This window comes from Tenrec ecaudatus, chromosome 1 (genome assembly GCF_050624435.1).
Source record: "Tenrec ecaudatus isolate mTenEca1 chromosome 1, mTenEca1.hap1, whole genome shotgun sequence".
NCBI lineage: Eukaryota > Metazoa > Chordata > Mammalia > Afrosoricida > Tenrecidae > Tenrec > Tenrec ecaudatus.
In genome coordinates this window covers 45399518-45412592 of record NC_134530.1, presented here as the reverse complement: position 1 = coordinate 45412592, position 13075 = coordinate 45399518, and positions in this window count along the sequence as shown.

Here is a 13075-nt window from a genome sequence, read left to right as displayed (position 1 = left end):
ACTTTGAAGAAGTTATTCCTGCTTTATGGGCCTTAGTCTCCACTTGAAAAACGGGTGGGTCAGAATCCAGTCTCTGGCATTCCTTCCAGAGCATCCAGGCCACACGACTATGACAGTCACCCATGCAAAGTGGTCTCACTACTAAGAGAAAAGGTGACCTTTTTTAAAAAGAAAAATCATTTTATCAGGGGCTCATACAACTCTTAATCCATATATCCATCCATTGTGTCAAGCACATTTGTACCTTTGTTGCCATCATCTTTTTCAAAACATTTTCTTTCTACTTGAGTCCTTGGTATCAGCTTCTCATTTTCCCCTACCTCCCCTACCTCTTCCACCCTCCATCCCTCCCTCATGAACCCTTGATAATTTATCTTTTTTTTTCTTCATGTCTTACACTGACCGATGTCTCACTTCACCCACTTTTCTGTTGTCCACCTCCTGGGAGGGGGTTATAAGTAGATCATTGTGATCAGGTCCTCCTACCCACCTTCCCCTTCCCTCTAGATATTGCTACTCTCATTATTGGTCCTGAGGGGTTTATCTGTCCTGCATTCCCTGTGTTTCCAGCTCTTATCTGTACCCGTGTACATCCTCTGGTCTAGCCAGATTTGTGACGTAGAATTGGGGTCATGATAGTGGAGGGAGGAAGCATTAAAGAGCTAGAGGAAAGTTGTATGTTTCATGGGTGCTATCCTGCACCCTTAAATTTCTTTTTATCGTTATTATTTTCCCGTTATTTGTGGAATATAGCACAGACACAGGAAAACACACTGCATGCAGTTGCACAACCATCTCATCAAAACAGCAACAGTATCCTATGAAAGCCCTTTTCTCCAGGGATCCTCCTCTTCTTCTTCTTTTCCTGCAAATCCTCCCACCTTACCTTCCTGTCCCTTCCCTCTCCCCTGACCTCATCGTAGTCTTTAAAGTCTTTTCCTTTGGTGTGAGCACCGTTTTTGTTTTTCTTTCTTCCTTGATAATCAACAGCATCGTGGTTATTTATCTTTATGAGACTGACTGGGTTTGCTGAGCTGGTGTCCACCGATTTCTTCCCCTATCAGGAGGTGTTTGACAGACTCGTCATTGTTTTTAAAGGTCGCATACATAATATCCCACCATATGCATGCCCCAGAATTTGTCCATCCATTGTTCTGCTGTTATGGAAACGGCTGCGATAAACATGGGTGTGCGTGTATTTACTCGTGTTTGGCTCTTTGTTTCTTGGTGGTACATACCAAGTGGACAGATTGCAAGATCATAAGTTACTTGTATTTGCATTTGTCTAAGGAGGCAACATGCTATTTTCCACAACGGCTGTGCAACCCAATAATCCCACCAGCACTGTAGGAGCGCTCCAGTCTCTCCACATCCTCTCCAGCATTTATTACTTCCTGGTGTATTTGTGTTTTTGTTTTAATTTTGCTAAGAGTATTGGTGTGAGGTGTTCTTACCATTGTTTTAATTCATATTTCTCTCATGGATAATGAATGACAGCATTTCTTCATAGGATTGTTGCCTGCCTGGAAGCTATTTGTGCCTTGTGTCTGTTTTAATTGGATTATATGTATTTTTCTCATTAAGGTGTTATAGTTTTCAATAGATTTTTTTTAATTAGCCCTTTACCTGATATATCATTGCCAAATATTTTCCCCAGTCTCTTTTAACGGTGGGGTGCGGTCTTTTAATGTGAATAAATGTCATGTTTTTAGAAGCTTCCTGTCCTCTATTTTGTCTTCTGTAGTGCGGGCATTTTCCCTCATATTTTTAGAGTATTTGTGCCTTGTATTCGGGTTAAGTTTGTCCCTGATTCTTCATTGATAATACTTGTGGTCCTGGGATCTAGACTTGGGTCTTTCATCCGTGTTGTGTTCATTTTGTATATGGTGTGAAGTATGGGTCGGGTCTCATTTCTTTGCAAGTAGAGATCCAATTTTTCCAGCACCATTTATTGAAAAGGCTGTTTCTTCCCCCACTTGATGTGTTTTAGTCCTTTCGTTCAGTGACAAAGTAGGGACATGTGCAGGGCTGGGGCAAGGCACACCAAGTACAGGGAAAGTTTATGCAAAGGCCTGAGGCAGAGACCAGCATGATGGGTTTTAGGGACAGAAATGCCCACATGGCTGAAGCGCATCAAGTGTCGGCGAGGTTGGAGAGGAAGCACACATCAGGCCTTTAAGGCCATTAGCCCCACAGCGAGGCTCATTCTTTGCAGTGTTGCCTGTACCCACTTCTCGGGTGATACAACAAGGTCCAGGGCCAGTGGACAAAGATCTGCATCCTTCAAGGCCAGATGAGTGCAATATTGAGTCTTTTACTCGAAGGACGGAGCACACTGTCCCAGGAGGGACAAGACCCCAGTGAGTCCCCTCCAAGGAATGGAGCTACTGCAGGAATGTGGCCCCCTCTCACAGCCTTTCAGGGCAAAGTCTGATCCTGAAAAGGCTCATCCTCATGGGTGGGGATTAGACAAGCTACAGGGAAGGACTGGGATTATGGCAAATCCCAACGCACAAAGCCATCCTGGGCCCCCCTTGCCCTCAAAGCGTCCCTAGAATGTCCCAAAGCTGACCCCAACCCCAGTTGGCAGTCAAGCTTTTGTCCCTTCGTGCCCCTTCAGCACAAAGCGATGCAGAAGAAAGACCCCAGGTCAAAACACTGGGGAGTGGGAGGTCCCAACACTGTCCCCTAACCTTTTTTCTTTGCACCTCCCAACTCGAAGGCTGGTCCTCCTCTCGCTCAGGCTCCCGGCCTGCAGCCTGCAAAGCATCCCACAGCACACAGCTCATGTCCCAGGGCCCACAGTCAGCGGATGCCCCAGCTATCCTCGCAACACTGCATGCTCCCTCTCCCCAAAATCCTTGCAACTGAAATGTGCAGGCCGGTTAAAGGTTAGTCACAAGGACAGGACATCACTGTTGACCAACAAAGACAAGGGGACCCTTCAGTTTACTCTGCCTCTCACATGACACCATGTCTCAAGATTCATCACAGCGTGGCCGACTCATCATGTGAATGCCCTTCAAATGATGCGACTGTTGAGGTGCATTCAAGCCATGGCCACTAGCGCGGCTGTGTAGGTTGCCTGTGGGTGCATAACAAACCATCCCCGAACGCAGCAGCTGAAAACGACAACGAGCATGCCATATGTCACAGGCCCTGTGGCCCAGCAATTCGGGAGCAGCTTAACTGAATAGCTTGGTGCAAGGTCTCTCGGGAGGTAGCCGGCTAGACCGGGCTGCAGTCTTCTGAAGGCTTGGCTGGAACTGGGACATCCACTTCCTACACAGCCCACTCACGGCTGGGAGCAGGGGCCCAGCTCCTCACCGGTCCTCACAGAGTGGTATCCTCCCAAGGTGGCAATGAGTGCTCTGTACAGCAAGGGACTGACACAGGGGCCGCAGCGACGGCCTGAAGCTTAGCAATGCTCGTGAGGACGGCGCAGGCCGCGGCCGGGTCTCTTTCTGTTGTACGCAGGGTCACCCTGACTTGGACCCAATTCCAACGCAGCCAACCACACAGCAGCAAGAGCAGCGGGACAGAGTGCGGAAAAGGAGGTCACACAGCATCACTTGTGCTGCAGTACAGACAAGAGTCACCCAGTTCCAGTCCCACGAAAGCAAAGTCCAACCAGCCTTGAGGGAAAGCCAATAGAATCATCTTAAGACATCGCCACACCAAGTTTCACTTGCTCGGTCCTGGGGAAGGAGCCCCATGTTCCTCCCCTCTATCCTGGGCTCCTGTCAGTCAGTTTGTCCTACTGGGAGGAAAGGCCCAGTGACCTGGTTCTGAAAATTAGCCAATGAAGCCCCTCCGGATCACAGCAGAGTGATCCTTCCCCAGGTCGGAAGGTGCTCAGAAGGCATCGTGGTTGTAACAATAGACTTGATCACACCAACCAGCTTAAGGTTGGCCATGGCCAAGGTCTCATCCTGTTGTCTCATCCGTGCCAGACCGACTGGACAGCACCTAACCCCATTCCCCACCCACCTCCTCCCATTCAGTCAGCACTTGGCTTGGTCAAGGGCTCTCAGAGCCTCACATTCCAAATATGAAAATTGAGATAATCATAGTTGTTTGATGGCTATTCTGGGGACTGCATTTCAATCAAGGAAGTCCCCTTCTCTCTGAATTCCTTCCCAAGGTGACGTTTATCCTTGGTGTGAAATGGAACCAGAGGTCAGAATACATTGGGCAAATCTTACAGAAACCTGAAGGCCTCCCACCCCGCCCCCCCACCCAGCCCCAGCTGGGGTGAGACATGGGGTGACTCCCACAGCTACCTTGTGTTTACCACCTGACCTGCAGTGAAAACGAGACCCAGGCACAAGGGCCGCAAACAAGCTGACAGCCAATGGAATGGCTTGGTCCATTCTCTCAGCCAGCATTTATTGAGCACCACTACCTGCTAGAGTCAGCAGCCTCTGCACTCACAGAGGCCATGTCCTAGCGAGAAGGCAGCCACAATCACGCCCACCCCGCTTTGCAGAGTGACGATGGCCGCAAAGCTCACTGACGGGTGTCACGGCTGCTTAACCCTGTCCCCACCCCCACCCCCCACCCCCGGTCCTGCCTGGGCCTCTGAGAGACGAGCAGGCAGGAACCCTGGGTGGGGGAAGCCTGGGCCCCTAGGACTGAGACGGTATGGCAGTGCTACATGAGGCTGGAAGGCAACAGGCCCCGGCTGCAGGGCCGTCTCATTGATCACCTGGACTGCCTTCTGACAGCAGCAGACACTGCCCACCAGTCTCAGCCGAGGACTCTCCCAATCTGTGCGTTCACTGCACGAGGGCGGCACCCTTCACTGAGGGTGTCCCGTTTCCCTCAAAATCCTGGTGGCCCCGTCCTGCTGAAGAGCAGGCAGCACAGACAGAAGCTGTGTCTGTGCCCCTCGCTGGCTGTGTGACCTGAGCCAGGGCACTTACCCACTCTGTGGCCCCGTTCCCTGAGTATGACCGAAGGGGGGAGGCAGGCTGCACGCACCCCCTGGGGCCACACCATAGATGGCAGGTCTTGGCAGTGCCCCCATCTCAGCTCGCCTCCCCGCCCAGCTCAGAGGTTTCCAACACTTCATGGGCGCCTCTTTCCCACCTCTTGTCTGTGCCCCAGCACAGGCCCCGCCTTCTTTCCTTAACCCCTCCCCTACACACACACACACACGTTCCCTGTGTGCCACCCAACTCTCGGGGACCGATAGCAAAAGGTTTCAGCCAGTTCCACGTCAAGCACATCTGCCAGGTCATGGAAAGGGGTCATTAATGCTGACAGTACACACACTTGGGCCACTTTCCTTGGCTCTGGGGCCCTGGAGTCGGGGCAGGGCACCACGCCAGGCACTTCACACTAGTGCCCCTTTAAGCCTCACCACAACCTGGACGGGGGCTAGTATCTAACTCCGAGCCTCAGAGACACACATTGCGTGCTCCGGGTCTCATAGCAGGATGCAAGAGTGGGTGTGTCTGGTTCAGAGCATCAATCTGTACCCCCCCTCTTCCCCCACCCCCACTGGTCATACACACACACACAAGGCGCCCATTCACAAAACCACTCGCCTCCCTGCCACCATCATGGTGGTGATACTGGGCCCCATAGTATAACCTCCTCCAACCAGACCCAGAGGACACATGGTGACGATGGAGAAAAGGGGTCAAGGATTTCACTTCACTCGGATCTCCTGACTCGTGGGAGCAGGGACCAAGAGCTCGAGGGAGGCACTGTGCCGGCAAACCTGCTGTGAACGCTCACTTTGCACCAAGCTAAATGTCACTTGGAAGACGAAGATGCCCTGCTCGAGCCGCAGTCTTCCCCATCGCCTCCCAGGGATGGGAATGCTGGACAACGGATAAGGAAGGCCGGACAGCGGTGCCTTGGAATGATGGCGTTGGTGAGGAGTATGAAGCATACTGTGGGTTGACCGAAGGAATGCTTCTATCTTGGAACGCTCCTTAGAAGCCAAGACTCCACTGTGCGTGCTATGGCGTGTCATCAGGAGGAACCAGTCCCTAGGGAAGGACATCATGCCTGGAAAAGTGATGGGTCAGGGGAAACGAGGCTGAGGCTCAGTGGGCTGGATGGGCGGAAGGGTTGGAGCAATGGGCTCCGGCCCGGGACCATTGTGAGGATGGTGCAGGAAGAGGCCATGTTTGGTTCGGTTGTCCGTCCATGAGGTGGCTGTGAGTCAGAACCCACTCCATGGCACCTGACAACAGTATCGGCTGCGTGTTGCTAGGCTACTGGAAGCTAGGCCATGGGCTTGTCAATATGAGCAGAGTCACCCGAGGTGAGCAGATTACAGTGAAGCTTCCAGACGCAGACAGACTAGGGGGCAAGGCCTGGAGTCAGGAAAGCAGCCAGTGAAAGTGTAATGGATCACGGCAGACCTTTGTCTAACTCACAGCATCCGGAGGACTCCATCCAGGAGGAGGACATCCTGGTTGGCAAGGCTGGGTCCTGCCGGTTCCCGGGAGGCCCGAGGTGAGCTGGACTGGCACGGTGGCCCACCGACTTGCTGTGGATCGTGGGGAGGCGGGGAGGCGGGGGGCGGGGGGGCTGAGCAGCATTTTGCTCTGCTGTGTTCTGATTCGGAGTCCACTTGCAGCAGCTCCCAGCCACACTCAGCACAGTGTGAGCCACTTGCTCAGCTCACTGAGCACTGACCCTGTCCCCAGCGCTGGGCTCAGGGGCTCATCACCGGGCTTAATCCTGCCACCGCCCTTAAGAAGAGACTGCAGGTGGAGTCAGGTGCCTGTGGCAGGCTTCTTAGGAGGTATCAATTCCAATCATTGGCCAATGTCACCTGGCCACCTGCCCTCGAGCACCTCCACAGCTATAGGGGACGGTGGGTGGGGTCACCCCCACTGACCTCCTGCCAAGCTCGGTGGTTGCTGGCTGAGAAGCAGTAAGGCCCTGGGGTGGGTCGACCTGGCCCCTGGGGCTCCCTCTGCCCACGAGGCCCCCACCCTCGCCTCCCGAGCCCTGGCTCTTCTTCCTTTCTTCTTGCTCTCGGAGCCAAGCACGTTAAAAACACGCCAAACATGAGCCCCCTCTCGCTTTAGTGCACTCACATAATGTGTGGCAGAGACGGCTGCGGTAATCGCCCGGGACGCACATTTTTCAGTGACATTAATCTCTAGCCGGAAAAGCCTCTCGGGACGGTTCTTTTCAGTCTGAAGGCACTTAACGTTGGCCAGGGGAGCAGAAGGGGCCCGCCTGGAATTCCTCTCTGCCTCCCACCACCACACCCACCAACCCAGCCCGGCAGGCCTCCCTGGTTAGGGCGGGGTGGGGGTGGGGGAGATGCCTGCGGGGGAGCGGGGACAGAGGGAGGGGGTGGTGAGTGAGCCCTGGGTGTGAGAACGGCTGAGGGCAAGTTTAGCTGCCGCTTGTTCCTAAGAGTGAGAGCACCTGAGCTCGCAGCCCTGCGCCTGCCTGCTCAGAAAGGCATGTGTGTGGGGGGAGGGGGGGGCGGGGGGGTCAGGACAGCACAACAGGGGCTCTCAGCCATTATGTGGGTGCCTTGGTGTGAGCAGGCGCATGTGTGTGTGGGGCGGGGAGGTGGTCAGGTGTGCTGTTGCACCTGTGTCAAATCACGGGCGGACAAGCATGTGTGCAAACACCATGGCTGCGTGAGTGTGACTGTGTGCGCTCACCAGTCCGTGTGCAGATAAGACTGTGGCCACGTGCTTCCGTGTGTACCGTATGTGTGACTTCTGTGTGTGCCTGTTATTGTGAGTAGGTGTGTACAAGAGTGTTTACAGGAGCAGGCCAGGGCCGTGCCCCACTGAGGGCATGCCTGTCATGTCCACACGTAGATGCCCACAGTGATCAAGCCAGCAGAACTCGTGCCCCCCGCATGTGTGACCAGGTCATTTTAACAGATGTAGGTTGACCACCAACTATGTGCCGGCCACTGTGGGGATTAGATTAGGGATAAGGGCGTGGGATGCTGGAACAGGTTTGAACTAGCTCACGGGAGCGGTTGCGCAACTCTTCCCAACTCCACACTCTGCAGTTTCACGTTGGTAGCTGGAAACGGGCAGTGGTTTGAGTCTTTACCCCACGAGAATGCGCCAATATCAGATCACAAGTTGCGTTGTGTTTTCCCTGAGAGCCGGTTGTTACGCACAGCCTACTCTCTGTCTCACAGGACGCTGGTTCTCTGTGTACAAGTGAGCATGTCCAAGTGTGTGTGCTGGGCACCTGCACCCTACAGCAGCTCCAGGGTCATGCGGGACCAGCCAGCACACAGGAGCAGGAAACCGATTCAGGGATGTGAGAAAGAAGAGGCGGCTGGAGAAAGTGGTCAAGTCCACACCCCGGGGAATCTCCCTCAGGAGATTGCTAAATTGTCCATAAAGAAAAGCAACGCCCAAGGGGAAAACATTACCTCCAGGCACATGACAACTGCAGGACCTTCTCTTACCACCAACCACTGGTCAGATCAGACTCACAACTCCTAAGAGTCAGGGGCTGCCTGGGCAGGCAGGCTGGGGTCTGTGGGCAAAGAGCGACTTCAGTCAGCTGGATGAACGTGGGAGTGGACTCTCAGAGAAGTCCAAGGGCAAAGGCAGGCTTGGCAGGGGGTGGGGGGGGGGTGGGGGTGGGGGCATGTTGAGGAGGAAAGCCCAGGACTTCCAATTCTGCCAACAGGTAGCTGGGTGCCTTGAACTAGTAGTTTAACTTCCGTTGCGTGTGTGGCTGTTAGGTGCCACCAGGTCTGTTCCAACCCACGGTGACCTTAGGTACAGCAGAACGGAACACTGCCCTGTCCTGCGCCATCCTCACAACTGGTCCCATGCTTGAGCCCACTGAGGCAGCCACAGTGTCAATTCATCTCATGGACAGCCCTCCTCCCCTTCATTGCCAGCCCCCTCTCCAGCCGACCAGACAAGATGGCCCTCTCCAGGGACTGGTCTCTCCCAACAACGCATCCAAATAAGTCAGAGGAAGGCTTGCCGACCCAGGAGGGCTCTAGCCACTTCCTCCAAGACATTGACCCACAGAGAAGCAGACCCAAGCCTACTTTGTCTAATTGGCTCTTAATCATCGCAGCCCACCAGGACTGCCCTTTGGGGCGTCGAAAGCTGTGATCTTTATGGGAGCAGACTGCCACATCTTTCTCCCTTGGAGCGGCTTCTGGGTTTGAACCACTGACCTTTTGGGGTAGCAGCCAAGTGCTGAAACCCTGCACCTGCGCTGCAAAATCGGGTCCATCATGCCGCTTTCACCGGACCCTGCTGCGCGGGCTTGATGTGTGTAAAGGAATCATAAGGACTTGATGTATCGAAGTGAAACCGTGCGGTGGCTAACGCGGCTGCTCAGTGAAAGATCTGAGGGCTCCAACCCTCCTGCCCCTCCGAGGAAGAAAAGACCTGGTGCTCTGGCCCCACGGCCTCAGAAACCTCTGGGGCAGTCCTACTCTGGCCTATGGGGCGGCTGGGTTCGAATCTGCTTACTGGCACACGGCAACAATAAATGGAAAGGAAGACTACGCGGGCTCAGCAGGGCCTCTGCTAATTCAGTCCAAGAACTTGGGGCAGTGTGTAACGCAAGCACTGTATCATCACCACGATTGCTAATTCAGTTGGGCACATCAGGACGGGGTCCGCAGAGGCAGCCTTCTGAACAGGAAGCCCCGGACTAGACACCAAGGGAGCAGAAGAGGACCCAGCACCTGCCGTGTGGTACTCAGACAGCCCTGTCTCCTGCTCAACCTCAGTTACCCTTCTGTACCCTTCCAGTCACCGCCCTGCCTCTCAAGCCTCCAGGCAAAGTAAAGGTGGGTCTGTCCCCATGCCGGGGCCTGGGCTGGCATGATGAGCCCCACAGATGTCATCAATATCATAGTTCCTCGTCACCTACGTTCCAGCCACTATGGACTAGGGATGTCATGTTGTGACTCATTTAACCCTCTGGACCATTGCTAGATATTATCAGCCAAGTCTACAGATGAGATCACCCACCGAAGTGCCAAGTGGTCAGAAGGCTTTGCCCACATGGCTAGAAAGTGGGACATCCAGCTGGGAAGAACGGCGTGTGATGCTCAAGCCTGAAAGATCAACCACTGCTCCACGGGAGCCACTGATGGACAGGCGACAGAGGCCCAAGGCAGCTTCTAGGCCACCAGGCTTTGGGGGCACAAACCAAGCAGGGAACAGTGTGCTCTTCACAGATGAGGCAGCATATGCAAAGGCCCAGGGGCAGGAGAGGAAGAAGGCCAGCTACTTCCCTGGAGTTTTCCCTGGGGTTCAGCTCATGGTGACCCCAAAGAACACTGGGGGGGGTGGACTTTCCCCCAGGGCCTTAGAATCCTATTGAAGACTGCTCAGCAGGGACCAGTGACAGGATCATGACCAAATGTCTGTCTGGGATGAAGCACCCTGGTTGGTAAGTGGAGAGCAAATTGGACAGGAGTCATGTCTGGGGATGGAGAGCACTGTCAGTGGGTGCACAGTCTGGGTGAGAGAGGCAATGGCCCGGGCCCAGGCAGCAGCCTGTGGGTAGAGGGAGACCGGCAATTCAAGAACCTCGGGAGAGCTCAGCCCAGCAGGATCTAGTGATGAACCAGAGCAGGGTGTGAGGCAGAGGAAGGAATCCAGAGGGAGATCAAAGTTTCCGGCTTGGGGAACAGGGGGCTGGTGGTAGCACGGAGACAGAGACTTAGAGAAGCAGCTAACAAGAGCCTGAGTTCCACTGGCCTCTGTCTGGACATCTGGGGCCCCAGCAGTGCAGGAGGCAGGACCAGAGGTCAGGAGCCAGGGAGGGATGAGGCTGCCAGGGAGCCGGACAGGGTGAGGGAAGCTGAGTGGCCAAGCCCTGGACACAAGAAGCCAGGCTGGAAGCGCACCCTCACGGGCCAAGCATTCCCACATGCTCACCGTTGGTATGTCTGCAAGGCCTGGCTTTGATGGACTTCTTGGCTTCTCCAGCAACACTGAGGAAGCCACCAGGATCCCCCTGGATGTGAGGGCAACCTGCCCAGCCAGGGTCACTTTGGCTCATCGCTGTCCAGGCTAGCAGCTTGGCCAGGGAGCAGGCAAGGGCAGCGAGGGCAGGGTCAGCCAGGCAGAGGAGGAGGCTTTGGGAGACAATGAATGTGGGGCCTGATGAGAGAGCCCTTCTCCACATTTTACACTGGACACAGAGAGAGGCTCCGGGAGGCCGGGCTACGTGGTTGATCCAGACCCAACCAGGAGGCTCTTCTTGCTTCCCAGGCCCAAAGCACAGGCCCACATCCTCTGGCCTCCTCTGATATGAGTCACCAGCCGGCTGGCGGTTACACTGGCCAGGCCACAGCTACCAGTGAGGTAGGACCCAGTCTCAGGAGGTCACTGTGGGAACATCATCCCCAGCTAGCTTCTATGGCTCCCTCCCAGGGGCTGAGCACTGAGGGGACCAGATGGCACCTGGGAGAGTCCAGTGAGTCCCGATCCCCTGGCAGCCCCACTCTCCCAGGCACCTCTGTTGATCTCCCTGGCAGGATGACATCAAGGGGTGTTCTTAATAAGAGGTGCTGTGGCAGTTCTGGGCAATTAATCCCCCGGTGGAGAAGTCGCCGCCCTGGGTAACCTGATCCTTGCAGATGGGTAAGTTCACTATCTTTCATCTCTTCCATGGTCTCTGCATGGGTTGCCTGCATTTTCACTGACCACAGGTCGAGGAACCAGGCGGGCATGAGAGCGTGTGTCTGTGGGTACCAGTGAGATCCGGGGAGACCATCCTGGAGAGGCAGGCAGTTAGTCAGCATGTTCACTTTGGAGCGTGGGATGGACTGCTGAACACTGAGTTGTCACTGCGCGATCAGGTTGCATCGCATGGGCAGAGGGAGATGGCCCAGGTGCAAACATCTACCCCCCAAAGCTCTCTCACAGCAGGGCTCTCTCCACGGACTGGCAGAAGATGCCAGGGTCAAAATGTAGACAGCCTTCCACAAAGAAGGATCTTATTGAGGGGACGATGGGGCCATGTGGAAGGACCTGAGAGTGGCCCCAGCCAACAACCAGAAAGAAGATGGGGCAGCAGGAGTCTGAATCAACTTGAACTTGGCAGTAGCTTCTTCTGGAGAAAAACCCAGTCCTGCTGACACTTTGGTTACAGCCTTTGACACGTGAGCAGAGACCAACCAAGTTCCCCGTGACTTCTGACTGCTCTGGCCAAGGGCTCACTGGGCCTTCTAGGGGGCTTGGTGTGACACACAGGTGTCCTCTGGGTTGCAGGGGCACCTCTCGTTCAAGCCTTGAGTGCAAAGGCAGAAAGGGCTGAGGGGCCTCAGTTTGCTCATCTGAACAATGGGACACTAGCCTGGCGTTAGCCTTGTCACAAGGATCGGTGGCTTGAGCAAGCTGGTGCAAAGCACTTTGAGGGAAGCGCTGTGGAGCAGCAGGGGAGGTGGTGGCACGCAGCTCAGGCTGAATCCAAGGCTGGCCTTTCCCTGAACTAGGACACCCAGGGGAGAGGCGTGGCCCTCACTCTTATCAGCGCCCCACCCAACCACTCAGCTCCATCACTATCAATTCCAGATTTCAGACTCCTCCCACTTGCCCCCTCCTCTCTGGCCCCATTCCCACTGCCCTGCAGTCCAGTGCCTGAGCCTTGCCTGGCTGCTCACACAGCCTCCCACGCCCACCTCCGAATCCCTGCTCCCCTTCTAACTCAGCCGACACCGCTGCTCACAGCCTGTTCAGGCTCTGATTGTTCTGAGGGTAAAGTCTCAACTCAGCGCTGAAGATTAAGACATCTTCATTTTTTGCCAAACGTTGCAGCTGGATGCCACCAAGTCAATTCTGGTTCATAGGGACTCCAGGCGACAGACTAATGGACCCCAAAAAGGAGTCCAATGGCTCTGGCTGACGAAGTTTGCAATTGGCTGCAAACTGAAAGACTCTCAGTTCAAACCCACTGCACAGGTCCCTCTAGAAAGAGCTTGGTCGTTTGGCTTCTATAGAGTACACCAGAAACCAAACTCACTACCATCGAGTTGACTCGCTGTTGACTTATAGCGACCCGCTAGGCCAGGGTAGAACTGCCCCTCTGAGTTTCTGAGACTAACTCTTTACAGGAGTGGCAAACCCTGTCT